The following is a 15,199-nucleotide window of genomic DNA, read 5'->3' on the forward strand; positions in this document are numbered from 1 at the left end:
TCATTGCTTGTTTATCATTAACAAATGAAGTGACTATCTGGTTTCTTTAAAACTGGATGGGATTGCTTCAACTAGTTATCCTTCTGGAATGGAACAAATTCCTTTTAAGAAAGATGGTGACCTTGTTGTGATTAAGGTACAGTGGGAATGAAGCAAACATCTTGGACCAGTTTTTCACCAAATTGGAACATCTCCAGAGCTCTTTAATAACGGTGGGCAGAACCCAATTGAGAGATTCCTGCCCCATTCCCATTTCTGATAATTCTTCCTGGTGCAGGTAGATCACCCACATGCAGCACTTCTATGCTTGTGGGCACTGTTGTGGAGGTGGTAGTTTAACCCCCTTTCCCCCTTCACTCCCAAACACTTTTTTTTAGTGGAGTTCTCCCCAATTCAGTAAGTAGGTGTGATTCAGGGCCTCTTGGAGGCAAGAACCAGTGCCAAGGAAGGAACCAAAAATAAAATGTTCACCTGGCATTTTTTCATTGACAGGCTTTGAAATACAGAAAAGAAGTTCTTTCAGTTTCAGTAGTTCAATGCTGTATTGCAAGTTAGATGTGTTATTTTTTTATTGTAGTGTTTGATTATAGGTCTCTGTCCTGCAACGATAAGTTGACTGTTTCATTGTATATAAGTGTTGAAACGCATGAGAGTATTTTTTACATGAAGTGCTTTTATGCAGTCAAAACTGAAGGGAGCAGTGGGTGGAATCATCCCAGATTTGCACTAAGTGCAGTAGCGGATGGGGAAAAAAGGACATTTGACCTGCAATGGTGTCGTTTCATGCTGTATTGTCCTGATCCTGCCTCATTAATTTTGCATTCCCAGGAAAGACCATTATGGCGGGTGGGCTCCCATTTGTCCACCAAGCCATCACCTCACGCTTCACCATGCTGCGTGCCATATTTAAAGTGCAGTCACATGCACACTGTGCTTCCAGCCCAGAACTGTTGCAAAGAAGGCATAGCCCTGAACGGCAAGAAGACTTGTAGCACCCTGCCACGCTCATCTCCCTCACGCCACTTTAATGATGCGTCCCTCGAGCACCTTGTTTGGACACCAGTGGAGGCCCACTGTGATGTCCACTACCTTACCCATGCCCCCACCCCCCCCACCCCCCACAACCCCTCTGGTTGCAGGAGGGGCAGCAACATCACTAATCAAGTATGGGAGGTAGCGGAAGAGTGGTCAGCACCAAAGTCCACACAAATGAGGATAGCCACCCAGTGCTGAAAAATGATGGATGATCTTGTTCCACCACGGTAAGTCACTCTTCTCATTACTCTCAACTCTCACACTCAAACTTATCACACATCCACAGGGATCTCACTCACTGCAGGTTCAAGGGACATCATCATTCACTCTCATGCACACCTTCATTGTCCACATCCCATCCATGGGACCACTCACCACCCACACATGCCACGCATACTTATCATCTGGCCTGGCAGGTGTCCTGCTCGCACTCTCTCCATCTCCAGTCATGCAGGACAAGCTGGCACACAAGAGGGAGAGGTCGCAGACCGGTGCAGGAATGCCTGAAATCAAGGTCCTCACGGACTTTGAAAACAGAGCCATCCAGCTGGCCGGAGAGGATCTGGACCATTCCAGTGCTGACAGTGAGGTCGGCGGTGCTCTACCAAGAGAGGATCCAGCAGTGCAACATCCATCAGACAACGATGCCATGAGTGATGTATCTGGTTTCACAGGTTACTGCCATGCACTAATTATCTCTCCTTACTTTCGCAGGCATATCTGGGAAACTGCCAAGGGAGTGCATAGTCCAGGGCCTCCAGTCAAGCTCCAAAGAAACCTCTGAAAAGGAATCTGAAGGCACCATAATTGAAGACCTGTCACAGCACGCACCCACATCCCCCACCAGCGCAGAGACACATACCTCTGTGGGACCTCGCTTTAGACTAGCCTCGGGATCGCAACCCGGTGTGCATATCACCCTTTCTGTTCGCAGCAGGCAGCGGCAGGGACTTCCCAGCTTTCTGGCACTCAGAGGACTGCTGGAGGCCAGAAATCTGTTGAATCCAAGACAGATGACAAGCCTCGGGTCTTGGTCATACCTCAGTTGCTGGAGCTGCAAAGGCAAGCTCAGGAACATCAGGAAGGGATGTCTGCTGCACTCCTCAGATTGCAAGGCACGATGGAGGAGTCCGTCCACCTTCAATCTGGGGCGATAGCACTTGCATGCCAACACACCGAGGTCAACACTGGTAGGATGGTGACCGCCATGGAGACCTTGGTCCAGGACAAATCCTGCACTGCTGAGCGAGCTAAACTCCCTCACTGACGCCATAGCTGGCCTCCAACAGTGTGTACATGAGAGGGGTGCGGGGCAACTCGATCTCACTCCAGCTGCCCATTCTCAAGGAGTCCGCCAGGGACCCTCGAGCACCCACAGGGAAGAGGATCAGTAGGTGCACACCCCAGGGCCATCCACCCAGGTGACTCCGCGAGTATCTGGCCTATCCGAGTCCCCTTTTCCTGTGACCCCAACAGTTAAAGCTCCACAGGCCAAGGAGAGTGCCACTGCCACACAGCAGGACATGAAAGCAGGCCAGGGCCCTCCAGGTCTTGGCCCTCGAGAGGACACACGCCAAAGTCAGCACTGACAAGGCATAGCAGTCAGCAGGCTGCCTGCACCTCCACTGTAGATGACTGGGGAGTACTAAGATGGCTCTAAGTACTAAGCACTAAATAGTGGCAGGGTTAGGGAGGTTACGAGGTTGTAACTCTTTTGAGTCAAAACAAATAAACTAACAAATCAAGGGACAAATTAAAAGGCAGCCCCTTAAAGGGAACTGCAGAAACAAAAGACAAAATTTAAAGGAAACTTACAAACATTACACCAAAATATGATTAATGGGGTCAATAAAACCTTATTGGTCTCTGTGACAAAGTTGTAGTTACACAGCCTGGGCAAGGGTGTTACTCACTTGTACAATATGTTCACTATTGCAAATAAACTCCCAAGAATGTCTCCCTGCCTCTTGCTCCTTGATCTGAGCAGTGCTCTTGTCGCTCAGATGTGAAACCTTGGTTACTGCACAAGATAAAGGCAGGTGTCTCAGTCCAGGGCCTCTTCCCTGTGCTTTGTGCAACCTTAAGACCAAAGTGATGGTCCAGCCCTCGCAGTCCCTGGACACATTAGGGATGCCTGCATCTGGATAGTGCTTGTCATTGCTGCCAGAATGTCATGGGCAAGCGTCACAGAGTCCCATCATTCTCTCTGTGTGCCCTCAGCACCTTTAAGGTAGGGCTGTCCCCATCTCGTCAGCTGTGACCAGTGACTTGTGCGCCTGAAGGAGTCAGGTGCTGAAGGCTGAAAAGGAATCAGGTGCATCTAAAGTTTCATGGCTGCATGTCTACGATATGATACTGATCACAGAGTGCAAGTGAGCTGCCCTCAGCCAGCCAGGGGTCAGATATTCACAGGGGCTATGTGAAGATCTATGGAGTGTCCTTATTGCATGTCGTCATCATCCTCCTGGAATCTAGCGACTATTAGGGCCTCTACTGCGTCTTCATGACAGGATCCTTATCACAGAGGGTATACGCGCTGCCATAAGCCAGACTGGAGTCAAACATACACGGATGCAATGTGAGGATCTATGGTGTCTCCTCACTGCATGTCGTCATCATCCTCCACAAACCTAGCAGCTGAGGGCCTCCTGAGCATGCCTGCCTTGTCTGGCCAATGTGAGGGCCTCATCTCCATTATCGTCGCCTTCGAGGACCTCCTCACCCTCATCACCATCGACATCCTCCTTATTGGAGGAGATCTCCAGCTCCTCCATAGCCAGCTCCCCTCCCCATTGCAGCACCAGGCTGTAAATGGTGCAGCAGACGACGACAATGCAGGACTCCCTCTGTGGATGACATTGCAGGGTTCCACCAGACTGGAACCTCATTTTCAGCATCTCGATGGTTTGCTCCACCAGGGTGCGAGTTACAATGAGCCTTGTTGTACCTTCTCTCTGCTGCAGTCTGAGGCCACCGCACAGGTATCATCAGCCACGTCTTTTGCGGATAGCCCTTGTCCCCGAGGAGCCATCCCTGCAGCCTGTGGACCCTGGAAGACATCAGGGATCTGTGACCAGATAGCCCTTGTCCCCGAGGAGCCATCCCTGCAGCCTATGGACCCTGGAAGACATCAGGGATGATCTGTGACCGACTGAGAATGTAGGAGTTGTGGACACTCCCTAGAATCTGAGCGCTGACCTGCAGGATGCGTTTGTGGTGGTCGTACACCAGCTGCACATTCAGCCAATGGAATGCCTTGCAGTTGACATAGTTGACCGTATGTTGTGAGTGAGATCTAAGCGCCATGTGAGTGCAGTTGATGGCACCCTGCACCTGTGGGAAACCTGAGATCTGGGCAAATTCAATTGCTCTTGCATCCTGGCTTTCCTGGTCCTGGGTGAAATGCACAAAGTTGTGTGCCCTCGTAATGATGGCATCCTCATGGATGCATTTGTGGGTGGAGGCTTGTGATATCCCACAGAAGTCACCTGCGGAGCCCTGAAAGGAGCCCTTTGCTGTAAAAATTAAGTGATGTGGTCACTTTCACAGCCCTCCGGCAGTGGATGTCCTCCATGTCCCAGTAGTGCCAAATCCTGCAGCAGCTGGCAGATGTGTCCGACCAGCTCCCTAAACATTTGCAGTCTTTGGCAACACTGGTTCTCAGTCATCTGCAGGAAGAAAAGGCAGCATCAATAGACACTGGGTCTACCAAGGCGCCGACAAGCAACAGCTCTCTGTGACTCTTCAGCGGCATGTGTAGGAGCCCCAGCTGCCCCTTTTTACTGAGTGTGCTGCTCCTCCCTCCTGCACAGCCAGGCCCCTCCATCGCTCTCTTCTCCTTTGACTTCACTAATTCACCAGGCTTCATGCTCCTGATGTTGTACTCCTGCAGGATGAAAGAGAGAGGGATGCGTGGGTTAGCTTGGGTGTACCAAGAACCTCTCTTGGTGAAGTCTGCATCCTGCAGAGTGCTGGCCACCACTTGGATTGCCAGAGTTTAGTGCGCTGCATGGCTGTCCGAAACCCTGACCTCCTCCGCCCCACTCTACCTGACCGATTAGCAGCAGCTTTGCTCACCGGACTGCATGCTGTGCTCTCACCTCAGGCACAGACATTCTCCTAACCTGCACTGCAAGTCTGCACTGTTAGTTTGAACCATGGGGGAGGCGGTTCCAAACCGGGATGATGACATTGCAAGGGGCTGTGAGTGCCTCCACCAGGACTACTCTACGCCAGATTTAACAAGGAGATTGTACAATGCGCCCAGTCATCCACCTGTTCTGCAGTCCACTAAAACACTCATTAGTTTGCAGTCTGTGCCTGAGGGGTGAAAAGCTCTGGAGTACTTGTGGCACTTTGATGCCTCTGTGCTGCTGAGTGGGCAGATAAGCTAAAGACCCAACTCTATGCATGTCAATGTGGCTGAGTCTGAGCTGTCTCAGCTGTGGAGGAATGGTCACTTCATACAAGGTTTCCCTAATGCATGGCCGATTCCCTCCCCCGCACCCACACCCCGCATGTGTTTGTGCACCACCGTCAACCGCAGTGCAGCCCTTGCCCCCCACCACCCCCCAACTCACCTCAACCACAGGGCAGACCTTGTCCCCCCACCCCCACAACTCACCTCAACTGCAGGGCAGCCATTGCCCCCTCTATCCCAGCGTGCCTTAACCTCAAAGTCCAACACGAGCGCTGCGCAATGTTACTGACTATTCATTTCCAAGTTCCTGTTGAAGTGCAGCCCGCCAAGTGCACACCTTTTATATGCTGTTGTGAAACACATCAGCATACAATCACGCCAACATGCTCGGATCATCCAGCATGGGGGGATGAATCTGGCAGGCTGGGCTTATAATGATATGCAGGTGTATTACAATGAGGTTCCCTACATCCGACATGGGGAAACGCAGCCCGTTATTGATGGGCAGAGTGTACGATTCTCAGCTCATGCAACCGATCAGGCCTGATGCCAGCGGGCATAGAAATGGGATTTCTTGTGTAATAATCTAAAGTGATTTAATGTCCAAAATCCTCTTAAAAAGGGAAAACAAAATTTCAGCAGCTATTATTTAGAAAAAAAAGCTCCCAACAGCAGGACATCTGGTTTTCAGTTTCAATAGACTCTACTGTTTACATTTCTCATGGTTTGTTATTATAGCTGAGCCCACTATGAACACTTGGCTGAGTTTCAAAAGATCCAGCATCAGTTATCTCAGCAGGGGGCTGTGTTCACATTTTGAGTTTATGAGGTTATTAAAGTAGTAGTTGTCTTTAGGGTTAGTGAAATAGATGTTTGTTTTTACAATAGATTGACCACTTGAGGGGACTTACGTTTTTTGAAAGCGTTTAATGATTGAGCGTTTTTATTTTCAGTAGAAAGTTTGTTTGAGTGCAAGGTCTATTACATTGCTAAAATCATAATTTTTTTTCATTTCCATTTCAAAGCCATGACTCCTAGCCAGTCTCCACTATGGGCAGACATTGAGTGGCTATGGAGGGTGCATGAGGGAGCATGGAGGGGCCATGGGGAATATTAGGGGGCATGTGGGGTGGTGGGACAGGGTGAGGCGTTGAGGCCTGAAATTCTTCAAACCTGGGCTGATGTCCCAGTAAATGGAGGCAGGCATTCCCGCCATCAGCCTGCCACCATCGCTGCCTTGGCCCTGCTTCCGCAGGTGGTGGACCCCACTCGTTCCCTATCCCATCAACATGAAAATATAGTGGGCGGAGGCCTTTTTAAAGGAGGCGAGGCTGCTGGGTCGTGAAGTTTCCAGACTTGACCTGCCTGCCCCCTCCACGAAATCCAGTCCGTTTAACTGAATGGGTTGGAAAAAAGAATATAAATATTTGCTATTGTGATGCTGTGAAGAAGCATCCTGCCAAAGGAATGGTATGACTGTCTTCATCCGGTAAAGTGAATTTGAGACATGGTTGGTCAACACTCTTTCCATGCCTGTATAACTTCCCACAAATGATGGGCACCTTAAACCAAGATGTTTAAGGGCAAAATTTTCTGCCTGTCGGGCGGGCGGAGCAGGAGCTACCGCTGACCCGATCGGCGCCTGCGATCAGGGCCGCGCCGCCATTTTGCGCAGGCGGGCCAATTAAGGCCCGCCCAACGCATTTCCAACTCCCGTGAATAGCGGGAGAGTGCGGGCTGCGGTGGGCGTGTACAGACCTCTGGGTCAATGGCGACCCAGCAGTCTGTTTAAAGGAAGGCCTGGCAGCCTCCTGTAGGCTGCTCACAATGGCCACGTCGAGGTCACACCACAGGGGGTCTGCTGAGCACGGCATGCTGGAGGGAAGGGCAGGGGAGCAGGGCAGGCTGCAGGGTAGGCCAGCGGGGAGCCAATGCACCCCTCGCTTTTCTGATGACTGCCTTGCTGCCCTCCTCCAGGAGGTGGCAGCACGGCGGGAGGTGTTGGTCCCCTAGGATGGGAAGAGGACGCCCCCCCCCACATGACCAAACATGCCTGGGTGGAGGTGGTGGAGGTGCTGAGCTCCCGCGACGTGGTGCAGTGCACCTGGATCCAGTGCCATAAGCGCTTCAACGATTTGTTGCGCTCTGGAAGGGTGAGTACCATGTTGGCATTGGGCATTTAACCCAGCAGGTATCCTTAGCCTTTGAGGGCCCCCCCAAAGTCTTACTGTCGTGACTACGTTGAATCATGTTGGGCATTTCTCATATGCTGAATGGGCAAGCAGATAATGCCCATGCTTACATCAACATGAGTGGTTCATGAGGAGATGAGTTCTCCCCCGCACCATATGTTGCTCTTAGTCACACATGACTAGTCTGGGGGCAACCTGCAGGAGATGCAGCTAGGCGCATACTCAGAACTCCAACGCCTGTCCTATTCATGGTGATGAGATTGTGGAAGGGGAGCCTCAAGGTCTCGTGGCCAAGAGCCATCTGCTGCCCTCAACGCTGCACGTAGTTGCGCCTCCTTGCTATGAGAGCTAAGACCGTGTGTTTCCTAAAGTGATGGACGCAGAATGTGTCCAAGGTGGTCGTTAGGGGGTTATTGGGAGCAGGCGTACTATCTTTGTGTGACTGATCAGCAGTAGCGGGGAGAGGAGGCACTGGAGGTCTGATATGGGCCACTGTGGTTAGGGTGTGGCGTGCGCGTGCAGAGTTCATGTGCGAATTGCCGCAATGAATGGTCTCTGTTTTTCGGGAGAAGAATGCTCACAATGCCTGTGAGCATTCATGGACTGGAGGCAGCCAGGCCCAGCTCATGATGTTAAGCCATTTCGAGCAGGAGGCCCTGGAGCTTGAGAGGCGCCATGCGCCCAGGTCCACTAGTGTCGGTGAGGCTGGGGTGGAACAGCCAGGTATTTGAGGCCAACAGTGGCATTTGCTATGTCTTCCCACCATCCATAGCACTGATGATTGTTTGATTTGTTATTGTTGCAACATTGCTCATTCACAGACTGATAGAGTCAGAGGTGTGGGTTATAGACAAAGGTGTCTTGGCCCTTCAAAGATGCGCGTGTCAACCACCTTCCAAAGTTGCCTTATCCCATTTCCCACCACTATCCCCATGGCCTTGTATGTCATGGCATCACAACTGCACATCCAAATGCTTATTGCATGTTAGGAGGGTTTCTGCGTCCACCACCCTTTCAGGCAGTGCGTACCACATTCCCAACACACTCTGTGTGCAAAAGTTGGTCATCACATCACCTGTCAACCTCATGCCCCTTACCTTAAATCGATGCCACCTGGTTACTCATCCTCTGCCAAGAGGAAAAGTTCCTTTCTGTCAACCTTATCTGTGCCCCTCATAATGTTGTAAACCTCAATAATGTGACCCCTCAATCTCCTCTGCTCCAGGGGAAATAACCCCAGACTATGCTATATCTCCTCATAAGTTAAACTCTCCAGCCCAGCCAGCATCCTGGTCAACGAGCTCTGCACTCTCTCAACTCCAATCACATCCCTCTCGTGAAGCGCATTTCACAACTGCACGCAGAACTATAGCTATGACCTAAGCTGCATTTTCTGCACTTGGAACATGACCTCCCTGTTCCTATATTCTATTCCTCCACTAATAAAGGCAAGTGTGGCATTTACCTTCTTCAACACCTTATGTACCTGACCCGCTACCTTAACGGGCCTGTCGACATGCACAGCAAGGTCCCTCTGATCCTCCTTACTTTTCACGGTCCTACCATTCCTCGTGTATTCCCGCGCCTTGTTTCTCCTGCCCAAGTGCAGCACCTCACACTTATCCACATAACATTCCATTTGGCATTCCTTAGGCCATCTGACCAGCCCGTCTGTATCCACCTGTAATGTAATGTATCCTCCTGACTATTTGCCACCCCACCAATATTCATGTCCATAGTTTCTGGAAGGTTGAGCGCATAATGAGCCAGAGGGAAAGGGATGAAGTCTGTCACTGTGTGCACACTAACTGATCCACTGTCCTTGTTGTTAATTTCAGCATCATCAGAGCCTGTCCGCCAGGAGGAATTCCAGATGCCCCCTCTAACACCTGAGGGCCCTCAACTGATTCCTGTGTCACACCATTTCCGCGAGGCAGGCACCAGTGCAGATACTAGCACCTCGGTGGGCATTGCAACATCGGCTAGTGTCCCGGGGCACAGTGGAGAGGGCACTTCACATTCGCTGGAGGAGCTGGCAGAGACAGAGTGCCGATGGCGCCAGCAGTCGGAGGACTGCAGGGGACCAGGCACATGCTCAATCAGTGCGTGATGATGAGCCTCTGGAGTCATCCGCAACGCAGCAGCTGCAGGAAATGCGGCCGGGTGCGCGGGAGCATCCGGAGTGTTACATGAGACTATGCTTCACTTGGTGTCCGTGGTGGAGGAGTCCACACGGAGCATCAGTGATGCAATGAGCCTCATAGCAGAGCGTTATGCTTCCTCCATGGAGAGAGTGGTGACTCTTGTGGAGAGGGGCCTCCAGGAGAACAAGCACCTTCTCCTGGGGATATGCTCAGGCCTGCAAGCCCTCACAGCACCAGTGGCCACAGCTGGTCATTGCCAATGTGGGAGATGGTGTGGGCTTCAAGCTTCCCAGCTCGTTGCCCATCCATCGATGGTGAGCAGGGAGGTCTGAGGCGACCTCAAATCGACGGAGCAGCTGCCTGTCGTATCTGTGGGCTCCTCTCACTGCGCTCCGGATGAGGGCACCAGCTGCTCCGCCCCTCTCCCAGTGACCGCTTCATCAGATGAGGCTGCGACGACTGGGGAGATGCCAGCTGTGGAACTGGTAGATCCCTCCCAGGTGGGGTCAGCACAGGCTCCATGGGCCAGAGGACGTCTGCCAAAGTCATCGAGGCCAACAGGACAGCAGAGTCAGCAGGCTGTCTCAGAAGCCACTCCGAGCAATGGGGCAGCACCAAGACGTAGCACCCGTAAACGTAAGCAGAAGGCACCTTAGGCACCCCACGGGTTTCTCACTGGTGCTTTTGTGTTGGCCCGAGATTAGGGAATTGTTATTTGTTTCTGCTTGAATAACATTTTGTTTTGACTTTGTGAGAACTTCTGATGGTGAAAATTAAAACCAGATGTGTTACCATGGCTGAGGGTGGCTCCTTTGTTCTGCATTTGTATGTTTTACATACCTGTCAGGAGTGTTTGAGCGGACATTGAAATTTATGTCCAAAGCCCTTAGTTGCAGCTGATGACATGGCAGATTTAGCACTTATGCGGCGAGTATGGAAGCGCCAGGCAAGGCTGGTCCTCCTGATTCATTTGTGTGGAGCTGGCTGGAGGTTGGTTGGATTGATGTCTCCCGGGTGTCCCTGCCTCCTTGGCGTAGTCCTGGGTCAGCGTTTAGCCCCTCATCATTGCCCTATGCCTTCCTCATCCTCAGAATCAGTGCTGGACTCATTGTGTGCAGCCACATCCACTGCGTCAACGTCTTCATCGTCCACTGCGTCCCCCTTTCCAGCGCAAGATTGTGGAGAGCGCAGCACGCAACCACTATCACCGACACACAATCTGGGGGGTACTAGAGTGTGCCCCCTGAGTGGTCCAGGCATCAGAAGTGCATCCTGAGAAGACCCGATGGCTCTCTCCATAGGCTCCTATTGTAGCACTGCTCAGCTTCTGTTCTTGATGGCGGAGCGGCATCATGAGCCACCTTCTGAGGGGATAGCCCTTGTCACCCAGCAGCCATCCATCAAGCCGAGCCGCAGCACTGAAGAGCCCCAGCACTTGGGAGTGTCTGAGGATGTAGGCATCATGGGAGCTGCCTGGGTACCTTGCACAAACTTGCAGAATCAGCATCCTGTGGTCACATACTATCTGCACGTTCATGGAGTGGAAGCCCTTCCTGTTGACGAAGGCATCGGGCTCACCTGCTGGCGCCTTGATGGCCACGTGTACAGTCTATTGCACCCTGGATGCGGGGGAAGCCAGCAATGGCCGCAAAGCCTCTGGCTTGCAGTGCCTGGCGGGCGGTCTCAACAGAAGTGGATGAAGGTCATTGCACACCTGAACAGAGCGTCAGTGACCTGCTTGACACAAGTGTGCACAGCTGATTGGGAGACACCGCAAAGATCACCCACCGAGCCCTGGAAGGAACCAGAGGCATAGAAGTTGAGGGCAACTGTGACCTTCAGAGCCACTGGCATGGGGTGTCTGCCCACACAGTTAGGAGAGATCTCAGGGCCAATCATCTGACAGATATAGTGTACTGTCTCCCTTGACAGTCGAAGCCTCCTTCGGCATTACATCTCAGTCATATTGAGGTAGCTGCTTTGCCACGTATACCCTGGCAGCAGGATAGTGGCGTCATGTGAGGCCCCTTCCACCTTGGGCTACCTCTTGGCCCTGCGCCCCTTGTGCATGTGCCTGTACTCCCAAAGGCAGCTCCCTGGAGGCTGATTGTGCAGCCCTGGCCTCCTCATTCTAGCCCTCCCTTCCTCCTCAGATGAGCTGCCTCCAGTGGTCATGTCAGAACCCATACCCAGGCTAAAGGGAGGCCTCCGGAAAGCTGCAGGCCCGATAAAGATTACTGACTGCAGAGTGCTGACCTGAAGGTTCAAAGTACACAGAAAGCTGCTGGAATTCGTTCTGAACTGCTCCATATCACACAAACAAGTTTAAAATATTTTCTGCAATAAATACTCACAGACCAGATTGACAATCCCACTGGGCCCTCTTATCCCACCCGTGGATGAGTTTGATTAAAAAGTCTCTTACCCGCCTGCCTGTTGCGCCCATGTGCCAACCTGAAAATCGTACGGGCGGCTGAAAATCAGCATCGATTGACGATTTAAGGGCCTTAACTAGCCCATTAATTAATGGCGGCCGCGCTTTGAACTTCATCGCGCACCCACCCAGCAAAATATCGCAATGGCCCGATGTCACTGCCCATCATTTTACGTGCTGATGTGCGGTGGGCGGGCCCCACTGAAGCAGAAAATTCTGGCCTAAGTTTTGGCCTCTGATCATTTCAGGAAATTGCAAGTTGTAAAAGTGCAATTAAATGGTTCACAGTTTAAATATAATATTTGTCCTTTCACCATTCAATATGCCAGCTGATGTCTAACTGCTGAAGTTATGTTCATAGAAAATGACTATGTGACACATAAATGATCCTTATCCCAAACCGGATGTTGTAGAAGCTGGAAAATTAATGGGGGTTTAGGATGGTGATGGTGATTGCCATGAGCGATGGCAACCTTACAGTGTAAGTTAGAGTTGCCAACTCTTGACAGATTCTTGAGGTTTGAGGAAGTGACATTTGATCATGTGATGTCAGAGGCTGCTGACCACTATTAGAGATAGCATTAACCACTTTTGCATCAAGATGTCAAAATTAGGTAAACTGAAAATGTTATTTTGGAGATGTTATGAATTTCAGAAAGCTTTTGACAAGATTCCATGCTGATTAAAGAGCAATATAAGAAATCACAGATGAGAACCCAGCCACTGGTACAGGCAAGCCAGTGTGTATCAGTGCCAGTCCCCAGCCTGGAGAAATGGGGAGGGTTGGCGGCAGGAAACTTGGGTGTCAGTGTAAAACCACTCACCAAATCTGAAAGGAATGATGATTGATATGAAGCTAATCAACCAGCATTGTGGCGACCCCATACCACATGAGGAAAAGCTGTAAGAGAGAGGATCAGAAGTCAAAGTCAGGAGGCTGAATTTTCAACCTGGATCAGGAACCTGACAGCCAGATCATTTCCAGACCTTGACCCCACACTGTGTCAGTGTCTGTGATGTGATTTTTAAATGAGAAGGCCCTAATTGATTGAGAGGCAATTTCAGCACCCAATTAGCAGTGAAGGAATGGCCTGGAATCAGGACCTCATTACAAAGGGTAGTTTGAAAAGAAAACAGCAGCTCTGACTGGGTACACTGTTGCCAGGAGGAATGGAGCAGCAGGTTGCTCAGAGGGCCAGTGCTGGAACGGGCCCCACACTTTTATCATACTAATTTGAGATTTTGACGGACACTGTCTCCATGAGGAGTGATGCATTCTTCTCTCCATGCAGAAGAAGAAATCCTCTGAGTCAGACAAAGAAGGCATGGATGGAGGTGACTGTGGAGGTCAGCAGCATAGCAATCATTCGGAGGACATTGGTGCAGTATGAAAATACTTCAATGATCTGCTAAGGTCTGGAAGGGTGAGTAGCCAGCAACACCAGGATGACAGCCCTCTAACTCTATACATAAGCAGTCACATGAGCTGAGCAGACTGATTGCTCATAGTTCTCATTAACATTGTCAGATCAAGTAGCCAATTGCATCAGCGAGATGCCCGTAAGCCTCACACATGGGGCACAATTGAGCAGGGGCATCGCTGAGGTAACAACATCTCATGTGCAAGTTAAGTTGGAATGGGTGAGGGAGGGCAGCTCTCTCATAAATCTTTCGTTATCAAATAGAAGAAAGCACATAATTCAAGAGAAATATATTGATGTGGTTGTGGTGTGCCACGGCTCGGTATACTGATGCCTATGGAGGAGGCAGCCCTAGAGGTGGAAGGGGTACCATTGTGGCAAGCTGTGAGCGATGGTGAGATGGGAGGTTGTCCGAAACACAGTGATTTGAAAGCTCAATCTACAGGTGAAGGGCATGGAGGTCACTCCTGTGAAATGCACGCTGTGGCTATACAACCACTGTATTTTATTGGGTTGGTTGTGCTGAGCACCTGCTGGGTAGCCCGAGTTCTCATGGTGTCTTCTTGTGTTTCTCTCATGTCCAGTTGTGGAGGGGGAGCAAGATGTAGCAGCCCAATCTTCACTGGCCTTCTCAGCGAGAAGAGATGTCCCTGAGGCAACACCATCACATCATCCTCCTGTACATTCCACCAGCGCAGTCACGCTCTCCTCGGTTGAGCTTCAGTCTAGCTTAGAACGGGGAGTATTGGGTGAACCACACCTCACAGGTGATCAGGAAGAGGCTGAGGCAGAGTTAGCTGTGGGAAAACCCCATGGAGAACAGAGGCCATGACAATATCATGCTCCTCAGGCCTCGTTTATCTCAGACAAGGAGCATCAGAGGCAGATGAGTTCCCAAATGTCGGACATCCCTGAGGCACTGCAGAGCCATGGGCAAACAATGGAGGAGTGTGTGCAGCCTATGTGCTGGGTAATATCTTAGGGTTTTGAGCGCATGAGCTCCTCATTGATGGAGTGGCCAACCTCTTGGAGAGCCATATGCAACATCACTCTGAGGATCAGCGTGCTGATTTTTAAAAAAATTCATTTGCAGCATGTGGGCATCGCTGGCTAGGCCAACATTTCTTGCCCATCCCTAATTGCCCTTGAAACAGCACAGAAAGACTGAAACTTTTTGTAGCATTAACTGCTCAGTGTTGCTGATGCTGCAGAGATGATTGGAGTGGATGCCAAGTGTTCCCCAGCCATGGGCTCATCTGGCATTCAAAGGCACGATGAAAGGACTGAAGCAGTCCATGAGGCTGATGGGGGGGGGGCCACCCCTAAGGGTGCACCACTGTTAGTACTTGCCTCCTTGACCCATCTGATTGATGAACCATCAATGCAGCAAGGTCCTGAGACAGAGATTGTTCCTGCTACGATGCTGGCTCAGCAGACTGCGGAGGAGCCCCCACAGGCACTTTCACATGAAGACAGAGGAGGAAAGCCATGGGGATCTCAGCTGCTAGCAGAGACAAAGGAGGATGCAGCCTCCAGCTCACCCTCAGCCACAG

Source organism: Cetorhinus maximus, chromosome 1 (assembly GCF_964194155.1).
Source record: "Cetorhinus maximus chromosome 1, sCetMax3.hap1.1, whole genome shotgun sequence".
Taxonomy (NCBI): Eukaryota; Metazoa; Chordata; class Chondrichthyes; order Lamniformes; family Cetorhinidae; genus Cetorhinus; species Cetorhinus maximus.